Below are 16,036 nucleotides of genomic sequence, written 5' to 3' on the forward strand. Positions count from 1 at the left end.
AAGAAGGCACCCAGCCCGCAGGGTGTCTCCAAGAGGATCAAAACGAGGATGATGGCAGCCAGTATCTCAATGATACTGGTGATGGCGATGCAGAAACTATGGAAGATATGCATGTGGAAGATGACATCCCCGAGGTATATGGAATTCGATCATAGAATATGAGAAACTTATGTATATCAAACGTGTAGTTATATATATATGTATATATATACACACACACATTTCAGGCTTCCAGATCGAAGAGCTCGAAACATAAACGAGGCTCCAAGAAAAAGATGGAGGGGCGTACCACGATCATCTCGTTGCACCCAGATGGGGAACCCAAGTCTCCCAAGGGGGTTAAGACGACTGTGGTGAATCAGTGAGGATGTTATGTCAGGGAGAACATCTCGATTAGCTTCAAGCTTTGGAAGAAAACCAAAAGCACTAATAATGATGCTGACATCGTCCCTGAAATAGAGAAGCAAATGCTATGGGCAGATGTCAAACAACACTTCAATTTCCCAGAGGGCAAAGAAGAAATCTTTAAGGATTAGATCATGAAAAAGATGGTTATTTCTTTCCATACGTTCAAGAAGAACTTGAACAAAGACTACATTAAGAAGGGCCGCATGCCAGACTTCGAGAAGCACTTCAAGAAGCAACGTCCTTTTTGGGATGCATTTGTGTAGTACAAACTGTCCGAGACCAGCGAGAAAAGGACAGCACAAGCCAAAGAGAACGCGAGCAAGAAGAAACACTTTCATCATCTTGGGCAAGGAGGTTATTCGACGGCGATCCCCAAATGTCAGAAAATGGAAGACGACCTCACTGCAAGGGGAATCATACCGACGACTTTTGACTGGCCGCAGCGAGCAAAGCATTTCTTCTACGCTCATGGAGGCTCCCTAAACCCGGAAGATGGCTCGCTTATTACTAGCGACGCCATAAGAGAAGCGGCCAACAGGCTAGATGAGGCACTAAAGGCCGTGTCCGAAAAGTTTCAAGCCGGACAGAGAGAAAGATGAGCTGGCGTACGCTCTCGGGGCATCAGAACACACAGGACGTGTGCGAGGTATGGGTGTAGTTCTATGGAAGCATGGCTTCAGTGCTGACATTGAGACCTATCGAAGCCGATCCAGGAAGAAGGCTGAACAGGAAGATAAGATGCGTGCCCTGTAACAGAGGACAGCTTCGATTGAAGGGGCAATGGCAGGTAGCAGCCAGGCACACAAACAAGAAGCCAGATCAGCCTCCAATTTGGAGAGCAGCCCCGGCTCGCAACGCCGTAGCAGCGTCGCTTCCACGGAGCACCCAGCCGGAGGTCAACCCACAGTGGTTGCGGACGAGTTAGAACATTACCCGATGGATGACATCAGCGTGAGGACACCCTGCGAGCTTCTGTATCAGCAGAGGAAAAAGATCAAACTGGTCGCGCATGGCATTGCTGAAGTGCCTGTCCAAGGTGGGACAATTCATGGCAGGCCGATTCCGGAAGGATATGCTAGGGTCATGGTCGATCGAGTCGAGCCAGGATGGGAAGACCTTGACCTCGAGATCCCTGGAGGCGACGGAGAAGAGGAACTCGGACACGCCGTACACACATGGATCTGTTGGAACAAGCGGTACATACGATTGGCCTCTGGGATACAATTTGCCGATACATCAGCAACCCAAAGAGGTCCCAGTTAGAGTCCAGCTCCGAGATCACCACCGATAGCACATAAGAGTCCCAGTCCAGCTCCGAGATCACCATCGGCACCACAAAGGAGTCCTAGTCCGGCTCCAAGAACAGCACCGGCAGCAGAAAAGAGTCCCAGTCCGGCTCCCGATGATGCAAGGGACTCAAGTGCCAGCTCAGGGCCTTGGGTCCCACCGTCACCGCCTCCGAAGGCGAAGAAGGAGAGCGCAAAGCCTTCAGTCCCACCGCCACCGCCTCCGAAGGCAAGGAAGAGCACAAGGGTCGTGCCGCCTCCTAAGAAGAGGAACACCCCCAAGAAGAAGAAAGAAAAGCCTCCACCACCGAAGTTAGCATACCATAAGACTCAGGAGGAATTGGATGAAACTGTGCGCGAGCAAGTCAGAGCTCATTTCGTGCCAAAAAAGCCTCCACCGGTGCATCAATGGTCAGAGGCAGATAAGAAATACTTCATATCTTTACTCCAAACGAAGTACAACGCACCCCTATCAGACTACGACCGCCAGATCACAAAGTCCTGGGAGAAGCCAAGAAACCGTCTGCGCAACCAAGTTCCCCAGCTCGGACAACAGTCAAAGCAATCGATACCCCCGCTCAAAGTCCTCTCCGACCAGGATGCAGCTACTGCTGAGTTTGTGCTGGAAAGCAGCCTCACAAAAGCTCAGCTGCTCGAAGAAGCTCCAATCGAGGTTCACCCAGGGGCAAATAAAAAACCTTTCGTGTTGGGGGAACCTCTTATGCGGGAAGAGTTGATTCCGACGCTACCAACTAGGATGCGTGAGTTGCATGCATGGTACATGAAAGCAAGTGCATCGAAGGATGTATGTTTCCGTGCCCGAATACAAGATAGGCATTTCCATCGGGGGTTGGATGACTTATGGATTTATTTTGAAAATCTTTATGATCTGTACCATCAAGACGCCCTAGACAAGTCTCTCATCTGTGTATTTTGTATGTAAGTGTACTTCGTCATACCCTTTGTGTATAGTACCATAGCTATACTAATTATGTGTTTTCTCATCCTCTTCCTTCATTTTTAATCGTGTAGGATGAAGGTTCAAGAATGCCAGAGAAAAGGGATATATCACGTTGGCTTCATAGACCCATGTAATATACATGAGGAGAGTGTCAGAAAATGGCCTAATCGGACCGAGAACAACATACTCAGGGCCTTGCATAAGCAAAATACTTGTCAATTCATTCTGCTTCCGTACAACTTCGAGTGAGTTCTTTATCTTTTTTCTTGACTTCACTGTATATATGTGTATATATATCCAACATTTCATATACATATATGTGCATGAAACAGGTTTCACTGGATCCTTCTTATTATCGAGATCGATAGATGCCGAGTTCGGGTGTACGACTCCTTGAGGAAGCCAACATATTATTACCAAGACCTCATAAACATAATCCAAAAAGCATGGGCTCGCTTCCTCCAAAAACATATAGGAATATCGTCACCTCCAGCCCCGCTAGAATTCACAACTAACTGGCCGGTATGAATACATATCGCACATCTACTTTCATTTCTTTAATCAACATCAATATTTCATAACCCATATATATATGTATGTATGTATATATAGATTTTGAGACAGGCGGAAGGAAACAACCTATGTGGCTACTACGTTTGTGACTACATGATGGATTTTTGCTGCCGCAGCTCGATATCACAACATAAATTCAATGTACGTAGAACAACATTACTAACAATTACCTGCATTTAGTTCCGTCTAGGTACTAATTCAAAATATTGGTGTTTGCACTTGACAGATTTCTTGCATGGAGAATGACCTCATCCAACCGGAAAGAATCAAAGCAATTCAAGAATCAATCTGTGGATTCCTCCTAGATGAGGTCATAAATCCAACTGGAGAATTTTACGCGAATCCTAGGATAAGTGTGGGTCGAGCGGATTCGAATAAGGACATCAGCGATGATGAGGCGCCTAAAGACCCTTAGTATCTTGTAAAATTTTGTCGGACAAAACTTATGTGCACGACGACTTGTAAATATATTATGAATCCCGAGTTTATTATTAACATATTTATATTAGAAGTACATATAATATTTCAAGTTTATGTAATTATAATAAAGGTATTCAATTGTATGCTAGATACGAATATATACGAATACACAGATGTGCTATAATGTAAATACGCAGATGTACATGAATACGAATATGCAAACGTATACGAACACAAATTAGTTGAAACCCAAAAAATGGAAAAGCAGAAAAGAAAAAAAACATTTAGTACCGGTCGGTAACAATGCTCAGCTGCCGCGCCTGCGTGGCAGGCAGTTTAGTACCGGTCGGTGACCGACCGGTACTAAAGTGCACCTTTAGTACCGGGCGGCCTGACCGGTACTAAGTGGCGGCCCACTTCGTACCGGGCAGGCGGTACCGGGTGGGCGCCCGGTACTAACCGGGGGTTCCCGCCCAGTACTTATGCGCCTTTTTCTAGTAGTGATTTGAGCCCAGCTAGGTTAGGGTTTCGTGATCACGCCGCCCGCTCCCTCCTCCTACTCATGGCGCCACTCGCCATCGTTCGTTGCCATACTAGGTTAGGGTTTTGGGGTTCGTGGTTGGCGGGGCGACTGCTCACCGCCGGCCATAGAGGGAGGGCCTGGGGCGGTAGCGGACCGGTGGTGGTGATAGATTGTGGGCGGGATGGCGAGGTGGCGGGACACAATCGGCCGCGGGTGACGGAAGACATCCGTAGGTGGTGCTGGAATTTTAGTGGGCTTGGCCCACAATTTTAGAAATTCTAATAAATCTCAAAGGCCCATGTGTACAAGAGGATGTGGTGCAAGTTTAGTCCCACCTTGCTAGTGCAAGAGTAGGATGGCAAAAAAATATGGAAGTTGTCTCCACTCCTCCAAGCTATGTGATGGGGGAGAGAAGAGAAACACCACGCACATCTCGCCTTGCCGGGCTGGGCTGGGCCAGGCAAGGTGAAGGGCATGTGTTGGAAATATGCCTTAGACGTAATCACAAAGATGATCATATTTTGATGTATCCTTGTTGTATTATGTGTTCATTGAATACCCATGAAAAGCAACTTGTATTGATTGACAATTATGTGAATTATTGGTGAAACTCTTTACTTGTGTGGTTATTCTAAAGATGTTCTTAGTCAGAGTTCATGTGAAGATTAGACTAGCACATGTATTAGTTTATGACTATGTTTTATAAGTTATGGATATAGAGATGTCAAACTAATAATGTGGGCGCATGTATGACATGAGGCTGAACCAACCCAACGTGAGAAATAGTGATTCCTCATTACACAATATGTACGCTATGTCCATAGACCCGAGATTATCGCATGTACTTAAGATGTGAACCGACCAACTTGAGAGCCATCAAACGCTACTCCGTAACTGGATAGTCATAAAGGTGGTCTCGGGTTTGTCAAGAAGCATGCTATGAGACATGGTCAGCAAGAAGGGATTTGCCCTTCTCTACTTGTGAGAGATATCTCTGGGCTCCTCGAGTGATTGGATCAAGAAATGCATGTCCGTGCTAGGGTTAAGTGTTAACCAACAATTCTGAATCACAACATCGAGAAAGAGAGGTTAGCTTGGAGCTAGACCGAAAATCGTGAGGCAAAGGGAATAGCATGTATGTAAGATTGTGATGGCTCATCTGATATGATATTTGTATGTGCATAGGACTTGACCCATTTTGCTAGAGATCGAGATCAACTATTGGAGGAGTAGGAGTACTCACACTACCGGAAAACGGATGGTACCTGACGGCCTTTGGGCCAATCGACAGGAACGTACCGATGGTGGCCCGCCCCCGCATTCGCCCTATCTCAAGTCGACAGGAAAGCCGAAACACACGCCCAAACCCTATTCTTCTCCCTCTCCACCGCACTCAGCCACCACCACCACATCTCCATGCAACTGTCGCTCTCCCGAAGCTGTGCCGCCGCCACAGGCCTCCCCAATCCCCGCATCTCTCTTGTGGTGGTAGGATGAAGGTGCCGCCGCCGGTGTCCGAGGAGGGCGCGCGCCCCTGCTTCTCCGCGGCGAGCAGCGACGAGGCATCCGCGTCTCCTCCCAACGCAGGAGCGTCTGCCGGCCTTCTCCTCCTGGCCGAGCAGGTCGCAGTCCCACATCCAGCCCGTCTCCCCGTCACCAGCCGTCGACGCCGCCACTCCCACCACCGGCGATGCAGCCGACAGCGTCCCCTGCTCCTTCCTCCCTCCGGCTGCAGATCTGCAGCAGATCTGACCCAGCCCGGCCACCACCGCCCCCATCCAGAGATCTGGCGTGTGGCGGCCCCCTCCTCGGAGCTCGACGCCACGGTGAGATCCCGGTGTGGACTCGCAGGAGGCAGCGTCGTCGGCGATCGTCGCCATCGTCGTCCTCGAGCTATGCGGCCTTGCCGTCATCCCCTAGACGCGCGCTGTCGCCATGGGTCGTCCCCATCGCCATCCCCTCATGGTCGCGTGACTCGGGTCATCGTCCTCGTACTCGAGCCGGAGATACCGATGTGCCAATTTTTCCCATCTTGTTAGGTTAGCGATTCTGGAGCTCTGTTAATCACTTGGTCTCTGCTGTTTTTGGGTACGCACAGCTGGCTGAAAATTAATCTTGAGCTCTGCTATTTAGGGATAAGATTCAGATTCACAGGGACTTGATTCATCAGCAGTTCAGCACCCCCAGTTTTGCTTATAAGGTGAGACTAGACCTGGAAGAATCTTATCAATTTCTCATGACTTCCTAGTAGTTTGCGGCATACTCTCTATTTAGTTGTTGATCTCTCGGTAAAGGGAACTTTCTATTGCTGATCATAAGCTTATGCAATGACCTATATATTTAGTTATTTACATATTTCACTACTCATGAGTGAGTGTATAACTTTAATCTATTTTGTGGAGAACAGAATGTACTTGCTTGCTTGCTTATATTTGTCCTGGTTGCTTGCTTGCTTTGTAACTTGTATTTATCCAATAATAACAATTATTTACTCACATTATGTTAATCCGATAAGAACAAATATGTTGCATCAGAATTTCTTGTTTGATTACTGACCTTGTTAGCTTGTTTTGCTTTGTTGTGTAGTCAGATGATGGAGTAGTCCAATATTATTAAGTTAAAGCTGCAAGCACGCACTGAACATTGTGAGTATCTTGAACTACAGATATCCCACATAAATAGTATTTGATGATCCTTTACTAGTCTGTGGAGAAACTTCTGTTATATGTGTGAACTTTGAAGTTATTTCCAATGTATATAATAATCACATATATCAGGAACTCTGAAATTTCATCTAAATTTCAAGTATTGGTCATTTGGATCATAAATTGTTGGTCATGAGAACATGACTTGTATCACTTCTTCCATTATCTTACTATCTTTTTCTTGTACATTGGAACAGGTACGAATGGTTCATATTTGAATTGAAAGATTTGATACAAGTGGTAAGCAAGATAGTTAGATATAATATGGCCTTTAGTCTTTTACTTGCATTTATATGTTTATCAAAATAACAAGCACTTTGAGGACGTTGGAATAGCAATGATCTTTTATTCTTTAATTTTTGTAGCACAATTTTATTCTTGAAACTTTCTCAGGCTTAACACTACATTGAGTTCTGGAATTTATGAAGTCTGGATTTTGAATGCTCTGTACAATTTCTACCTGAATATTGTAATTACTGATTCGGGTGTAGCCTAATCATGGAATAAGAAATGAGCTATATGTGAAAAAAATTTCTGTCCATTCATTTATTCCAGACAGCCAGATTGGTTATTCCTGACGGTTTGGCACGTCATCAGACCATCGAACCACGGCACTGTACAAACCGTCAGGAGTTCCCGTCAGGAAAGGTTTCCTGACGGCCATCCGACGGGAAAGGTCGACCTTTCCTGTCACCGGACTCCTGTTGGCTCATTCCTGACAGTGGAATGACTTTCCCTGACGGTTTTCCGCTTTTCCTGACGGTTTTTGGCCGACAGGAATGTCCCTGTTTCTAGTAGTGTCAGGCTATGTCTATTTGCATGTGAGCCCATAGAGTCACACATTTAAGGGGCTAGAAGCCTAATGAGGGTAAGATCCAAATTAGAGTGGGCTTAAATGCACTAATGGACCACGACTAGGAAGCCCATTAGGGGGCACCTAGAGGTGCCTATATATACAGGGGTCGTGCATGGAGGGGTTAACCTTAATCCACGCCTGCTGGCCGCCGCCTGTTCCCACGCCCACGCCCTCGGTTGCCACTACAAAAAATGTTGTAATCCATGATGATCAAATTTCATCACAGATCATTGGAACCATCATAAAACAGTACGTGTGACAATCTCAAATTTTGTCATGTATTGAACGTCACATATTACACCTAGTGACATTTTTAACAAAATTGTCACAAAAAACTCAATCCATGACGTTTCGTAACCATCATAGATTGGTCTTGAGCCAAACGCACAAACAGTTGCTAATTCGTACCTGAATGAATAGCCATATCACCACTAGCTAGATTGACGCTGACGTAGCTGTCACCGTGGATGCTGATGTGACTGCCATCCTGGAAGCTGACATGACTTTCGAATTGCAAGCCCATTTTGTTATCGGCTTAGCCCAACTTACACAAAAGACAGCTATTTCAGCCTAAAAGATATACCAAATTTTCAGCCCGTCTGTCAAAATTATAGTATATATTTGAGAATCACAGCATATATTTAGAGTCATTATTGTAAGCGAATATGGCCAGGAAGATAATAGATTGATTAGGGTGCAAAGCACGATACAGGTACATATAGACAAGAATGCCGCGATGTATGGTAACAACCCTATCAGGGGGATCCTTGTCTATCCTAATCAACACAGATCTGGGGGGCGCACCTAGACAGGTGTGGTGCCCAGCCCTAATGGTCAGCAGGCCGACTAACCAAGAGGCCCGTGGGCCAGCCTATACATGTCTCTCTAACACGCCTCCGCAGTCTGATAGTCGGCAGTGTGAATGTTCAGACTGGACCTGAACTCCGTAAACACCAAAGACGGAAGTCCCTTGGTGAAGATGTCGGCATACAGAGATGATGTTGGAACATGCATGATGCGGACATCACCAACAGCAACACGCTCCCGCATGAAGTGAAGATCAATCTCAATGTGCTTAGTGTGCTGATGCTGGACATGTAAACAACACTGATGTTGTCGCAGTAGGCCAACAAAGCGCGCTGAGGCGGGGCATAGAGCTCAAGGAGAAGCTGGCGCAGCCAAGTGGCTTCAGCAACACCATTTGCCACAGCACGGTACTCAGCTTCAGCACTGGATCTGGACACTGTGTTCTGCCGCTTCGACGACCAGGAGACCAGATTGTCCTCGAGAAATACCGCATAACCCGATGTGGATTTGCGAGTATCCGGATAGCCTGCCCAGTCAGCATCAGAGTACACAGTCAGCTCGCTCTGTGAAGATGGCCGAAGAAGCCCCAGGTGCAAAGTCCCTTTGATGTAGCGGAGGATATGCTTGAGAGCAGCAAGGTGTGGCTCGCGAGGATCATGCATGTGTAAGCAAACCTACTGAACTGAGTAAGCGATATCCGGCCTAGTGAAGGTAAGGTACTGAAGTGCCCCTGCAAGACTCTGGAACTCTGAAGCATCCTGAATAGGTGGTCCGCCAGCCGCCAATTTGGGATTGGTGTCCACGGGAGTAGAGCACGGCTTACACTCAGTCATGCCAGCGCGCTCCAAGATATCCAGCATGTACTGCCGCTGGGAAAGGAGAAGACTCAGGCCACAACACCTGACATGCATGGTGCAGCTCACCAAGGTCCTTCATGCTGAACTCCTGTTGTAAGGCCTGAATAGTCTGCTGGAGAAGAGCTGATGAAGAAGCAGTGAGGACAATGTCATCCACGTAGAGGAGCAAATATATAGTGGAAGTGCCGTGGCAGTAGAAAAACAGAGAGGTGTCTGACTTGGCCTCGACAAATCCCAGACTGAGCAGATAGGCTGTGAAGCGACTGTACCAAGCACGGGGAGCCTGCATCAATCCATAGAGTGATCTGTTAAGCCGGCAGACGTAGTCAGGATGAGCAGTGTCCTCAAAACCGGATGGCTGTGCACAGTAGACTATCTCAGAGAGCGTGCCATGGAGGAAGGCGTTCTTGACGTCTAGTTGGTGAATGGGCCATGGGCGAGAGAGTGCCAAGGACAGAACTATGTGGACGGTCGCTGGCTTGACCACAGGACTGAATGCCTCATCGAAGTCCACACCTGGGCGCTGAGTGAACCCGCGAAGAACCCAGCAACCCTAGTACCATTCCAAAAAACCATCAGCCTTGAGCTTGTGCTTGAAGATCCACTTGCCAGTGACCAGATTGGCGCGCGTCGGCCGAAGGGACCAGATCCCACGTGTGGTTCTTCAGGAGAGCAGCATGTTCTTCCTCCATAGCCGCCTGCCAATTCGGATCGGCAATGGCGCTACGGAAGGTCTTCGGAACCGGAGATAGAGGGGTCGCGGTGAAGAGCGCGGGCTGCCGGAAGCCAAGCTTTGCATGGGTAACCATGCGATGCTGGTTGACAACGGGGGGTACCGGCACAGCGCCCTTGGGCAGGGGCTGTGCACCAGTGCTGGGAGGCGGTGGCGGAGCAGGTGTGCTGCGCCGTGTATAAACACGGTCAAAGGGCTGCACCGGTGGAAGAGGCTGCACCATCCGACGAGGAGGAGGGTCGGCAGGTCCCACCGGTGCGGCGGCCGGAGTAGCCGGACTGCGTGGGGCGAAACCTGGCGGGACCGTCGGGGCCGCACGTTGCAGTACGGGAGAAGACGCTCCAGAGGTCGCACGTGGCAGTGCAGGGGACGACTCTCCAGGGGCCGCACATGGCAGTGTGGGCAAGGACACTCCGGGGGCCACACATGGCAGTGCGGGAGACAATGCTCCGGGGGCCGCACATGGCAGTGCGGGAGAGGCGAGCCAGTGGCTGAGGTGGACACTGGCACCGGCACCGGGGCCGACGGTCCTGTAGGAGAGGCCAGGGCAGAACCTGCAGACAGAGAGGTTTGTGACAGTCCTATAGGAGCCGGCACAAAGTCAGTAGAGTCCTCCAGAAAATCATATGCCTGTGGGGTGGGAGGTGGAGAAAGCTCAGAGAAAGGGAAAGTGGACTCATCGAACACGACGTGCTGGGATATGATGACACGGCTAGACGAGGTGTCAAGGCAGCGGTACCCTTTATGGCGAGCGGAATACCCAAGGAAGACGCACGGAAGAGAGTGGGGCGCTAGCTTATGGCTCGCCGTGGCATTTATGTTGGGATAACACAGGCAACCGAAGACGCGGAGGTGGCTGTAGGATGGTGGCAATTCGTACAGGACCATGTGAGGTGTCGCCATGGCTATCGTCTTGGTGGGGAGGAGATTCCAGAGGTAGGTGGCAGTGGACAGGGCCTCGACCCAGTAGGAAGGTGGCAGACTCGCCTGGAACAGGAGCGAGCGGAGGATGTTGTTGACTGAACGAATGATCCTCTCTGCTCGGCCGTTCAGAGGCGAGGTGTAGGGGCATGACATGCGCAGGTGTGTGCCATGAGTGTGGAAGAAGGTCCGGGCGCTGGAGTTATCAAACTCGCGCTCGTTGTCGCACTGAATAGCTTTAACGGTGGCACCGAACTGTGTGGTCACATAAGAGAAGAAGTTAGTCAGGGTGTCATACGTGTCGGACTTGAGACGAAGAGGAAACGTCCACAAGTAGTGAGAACAATCATCAAGAATGACCAAATAGTATTTATAACCTGAGACACTAGAAATGGGAGAGGTCCACAAGTCACAATGAATAAGATCAAACTTGTTTATGGCTCGGGATGACGACACCCGAAACGGGAGATGGGTGTGGCGGCCGAGTTGACACACATGACAAGGAGATGAACTAACATCTTTATTACATGACAAAAGCATGGAAGCTAATTTGGCCAGGGCCGCCTGACCTGGATGACCCAGACGACGATGCCATAGAGTGGAGGTGGAGCCAGTAGCTGGGAGGTTAAGTGGGTACAACGGTCCGGAGCTATTGCACCTAACAATCACATTTCGAGTCCCGAGATCCTTCACAGAACAACCAGAGGGGTCAAATTCCACAGAGTAGTTGTTATCAGAAGTGAACTGGCGCATAGATATAAGATTCTTAATAAGTTTTGGGGAAACAAGAACATTATTAAGATGCAGGGGTCCTGACAGGTGTGCTGAGCTAGTAGAAGTGATGGGAAGTAAGGATCCATCACCGACAACAATAGCTGAGGGAAAAGGGTACCGCTGGGGAAAAATATGTGAAAGAGAGCGAGAATCAGAAGCCATGTGGGAGTGTTGGTGCTCCTTAAGTACCCATTTTATTATATGATTAGGAGTAGTTTTGCTAAATTCTTCGGGATGATTCATGTACTAACCCGCCACTTGGCTCCCGAACTTGACCGTTTTCGATTTTGTCTTGGATTTTGGAGCATGTTGTGTTTTGGCAGGAAATTGGACATTTTCGGAGATGTTTTGACGCATGGTCACAACTGGGCTAAGATGAGGAATAAGGAGAAGAGGCCGCACGCGAAAGATGGGATCGAAAGGGGCTAGAAAGGGCCCAGGCCGGCCGTCCTGGGGCCCTTTGAGCCAGCCGGCCTAGCCCATTCCGGGGCCCAATCGGCCACAATTTTCTTCAGCGCGAAGTATGCGTCCACCCTAATCTGTGTTTTACCAAAACCACCGACCGGAACTGCCTATATATACCCCGAAGCTGCCGTCAAAGAGGGGGATCGCAGAAGGATCGCAGAGAGATCGCAGAGAGAGCATCCAGAGACGAGTTTCAGAGATCCATTCGAGTTAGACACAAGAGAAAGGCGACACCGGAGGCCTCATCGTCCCTCGGCGCCGCTGCAAGTTGGAGGACAGCAAGGGATCCATCCCTTGCCGGAGATTTCATCACCATGATCGACTACGCTTCGCTTAGCTTCATGGGGTAAAGTCCTCGTTTGTTCATGGGGTTGTAAGTAGATCTTAAGTTGTAATTGCCGAATCCTTTATGAGATTGATCTATCACGATTCTTGTTGATGATGTTTTGATGCCTAATAGTTCGCGACTTGGCTTTGGGTTTGCTTTGCTCTTGCATGGTTTACTTAGATTACATCAACTATCGTGTTCTTGTTGATTCGTTACCGATTATCCTCGTGTAGTAACAGTATGCAGGAGGGAAATGTTTTGATCTTGGAACACACCTTTGGTAGATTAGATCCATTCTTCATTGCTTGGCGATTACATCTCTAGTGATCCTAGACCCTATGGACAAATGCTCTTCATATCTTGTGCACACACCTATCATTGATCACTAGTCTAGATTGGATTGGTTAGATTAGATCTATTTCACATTCAATCACTCAATATAGATCTTTTACCAACATCATTAGTGCTTAGTTAAGCATAGTAATACACTTGTTCCGTGGATTGATAAACCATGGGGGAATACTCTAAGGGAAAAGATACACGATCCGTGCGCTTGCGGTACGTAAATTGGCGCTCTAAGGAGCGTCAACAAGTTTTTCTGGCGCTGTTGCTGGGGAACAAGCGATTTTGTTACGTTTAACTTTGTATTAATTTTGTTGGTTACTAACACCTAACATTTTCCCTAGAAAATTTTTGTTTTCTTGTTTTTGTTTTGATTGTCTAGATGGCCCATCTCATTCAACACGTGGAGGAAGGAGAAAATTCACTAAGGGATTATGCAAGCCCGCGATCGGAGGACTTCGACATGCAAAAATCAGATTCGGTGTTGCGAGCCACCGAGTACGAGATCAAGCCTCAAATCATCAAGATGGCGGCGGCAAACCCCTTTAGAGGAGATGAGACGGACAACCCATATAGACATATCAAGTGGTTCACAATGCTATGCAACACAGTACAACAAGACGGAGTTCCGCTAGCTTGGTTTAGATGGAATCTTTTCCCATACTCACTTGCGGAAGAAGCGAGAAGATGGTTTGCACTTGCATCCTTCGAGGTAAAAGGAAATTGGGATGACTTGATGAAGAAATTTTGCAAGCGGTTCTTTCCGTTAAGCAAGGTTCAACATATTCGGAAGCAAGTGATCAACTTCGCGCAAGGAGAAAAAGAAGGAATAGATCAAGCATGGGATAGATTCAATGGATTGATTGAACAAGGACCGAAGCTCGGATTTTCCGGTGAAGTACTCTTGCATACCTTTTATTTTTCCCTAACCCCCGAGTGTATGCAATTTATTCAAATGTGTGCAGGAGGAGATCTCATGGAGAAAACACTCACAGAAGCCGCCCAACTCCTACAAAAAATAAGCAAGGGTGCGGCCATGCGAAGAGATTGGGAAAAACGATGTTCGGCAAGCTCCGAGGAAGAATCTCAGGTGCGGGTGCTTGCTGGAATTTTCAGAAAAGAGGCATCGGAAGTGAGGGAAGAACAACCGAAGCATGGGAAAGTCACAGAGACAAACCACGATGAAGAAGCATCGACCCGGAGTGCAACGAAAGATGACCCGGAAAAGAAAGGAAGAACCTTGGGCACCGCCAAATCGCTAAGGGAATTCGAGCAAATCGATTGGATACCAATTGACTTCGAAAGATTGTTCGACAAAGCAAGACCGCATCCAAATCAGCGAGGAATGGCGAAGGTGATAGCGGAAGACTTCCCGCCAGATAATCACACAGGATATACATTTGGCAAGGAATCGGCCGGTGATATTATTCGGAAACTTTTTGAAGAAAAAGAGGAAGAGATTGACTTGGACGAAGTGCTGGAGGTCAAAAGGATCATGGGAGTAAAATCGGAATCATCACCCTACGTGCACATAGTCCAAGTATATGCGATTAGAAGCGATCAAGATGAAGATAATCCATCACCAACACCTCGTGTTGATTGCATGATAGACAGAACAAAATGTTGCAATGTTTTATGTGACGTTGGCACCCATGTTAGTGTGATGAGTTCCAAGGTTTATGTTGAGCTTTTTAACGAAACACCAAACCTAGATGCTACAATCATTAAATTGATCATGGAAGATGGTAGATTAATCAAACCGCTAGGAGTGCTTAGAAATCTAAATGTTGCTATAGCGGGTAAAAAAATTCCTACCGACTTTTTTGTGATTAATGCTAGTGATGATGAGCATGAAGGCATAATCCTTGGAAAACCCTTTCTCAAATTAGTAAATGCTATTCTAGATGTTGGAAAAGGGATTGTCACTTTTGATCTAGATGGAGAAAAGCGCACATTCGAATTTCATTCGAAACCGTCTTTTGCTTCACCTCTACCTCTTGATAACGAAGAGGTAGAGAGCATTCGTTCCATCGATTCTTTCAGGGATCCTCTCCAACGCGCTTTGGAGAATGGAGACGCTCAAGATGATCAAGACGGAGAACTAGTGGAAACAATGGAAGAGTTGAAGCCGCAACACGGGAATTTGGAGGAAGAAAAATTTGAAGACATTGGAGAGTTAGATCAAGAAGAGGATGGTGCGCCCGATGTTGAGATGAAGCCACTCCCCAAGGGATTGAAATATGAATTTTTGGGAGATGGAAAGACTTTTCCGGTGATTATTAGCGACGAATTGAGCCGGGAAGAGACGGAGAAGTTGCTGAATTTATTGAAGAAGCACAAAAAGGTGATCGGCTACTCGATTAACGACTTGAAAGGTATTAGCCCCGCTTTTTGCACACATCATATACAACTCGAGGAGCAATACAAGCCAGTCGTAGAGCATCAAAGAAGGTTGAGCCATGCTATGCGTGATGTGGTGAAGAAGGAGGTTATCAAATTGTTGAATGCCGGAATAATATACCCCGTGCCACATAGTGAATGGGTAAGCCCCGTTCATTGCGTTCCAAAGAAAGGAGGACTCACAGTTGTGAAAAATGAGAAGGAGCAATTGATACCGCAAAGAACCATCACGGGATGGAGGATGTGCATCGATTATAGAAAATTGAATAAGGCAACGAGGAAGGATCATTTTCCACTACCATTCATCGACGAGATGCTAGAAAGGTTGGCAAAACATTCACACTTTTGTTACCTTGATGGATACTCGGGATTCTTCCAAATACCTATTCACCCGGATGATCAACATAAAACCACATTTACTTGCCCGTATGGAACTTTTACATATCGGAGGATGCCTTTTGGATTGTGCAATGCACCTGCTTCTTTTCAAAGGTGCATGATGGCTATATTTTCAGATTTCATAGAAGAAATTATGGAGGTATTCATGGATGATTTCTCGGTGCATGGTACTAGCTTTGAAAATTGCTTGGTAAATTTGGAGAAAGTTCTTAAAAGATGTGGAGAGGTTGATCTTGTGCTTAATTGGGAGAAGTGTCATTTCATGGTGAAAGAAGGAA

The 16,036-nt window shown here is 47.4% G+C and overlaps 1 long non-coding RNA gene across 1 annotated transcript; it reads left to right on the top strand.

Moving 5' to 3' along the window:
* The first annotated feature begins 5,419 nt into the window (after positions 1 to 5,419).
* Positions 5,420 to 6,951, top strand: LOC120674070. The gene is made up of 3 exons (XR_005674960.1): positions 5,420 to 6,210; positions 6,305 to 6,371; positions 6,758 to 6,951. It is a non-coding gene; the product is annotated as an uncharacterized LOC120674070 (long non-coding RNA).
* Positions 6,952 to 16,036: the final 9,085 nt, after the last annotated feature.

The sequence above is a fragment of the Panicum virgatum genome, chromosome 5N (genome assembly GCF_016808335.1).
Source record: "Panicum virgatum strain AP13 chromosome 5N, P.virgatum_v5, whole genome shotgun sequence".
NCBI classification, from domain to species: Eukaryota; Viridiplantae; Streptophyta; class Magnoliopsida; order Poales; family Poaceae; genus Panicum; species Panicum virgatum.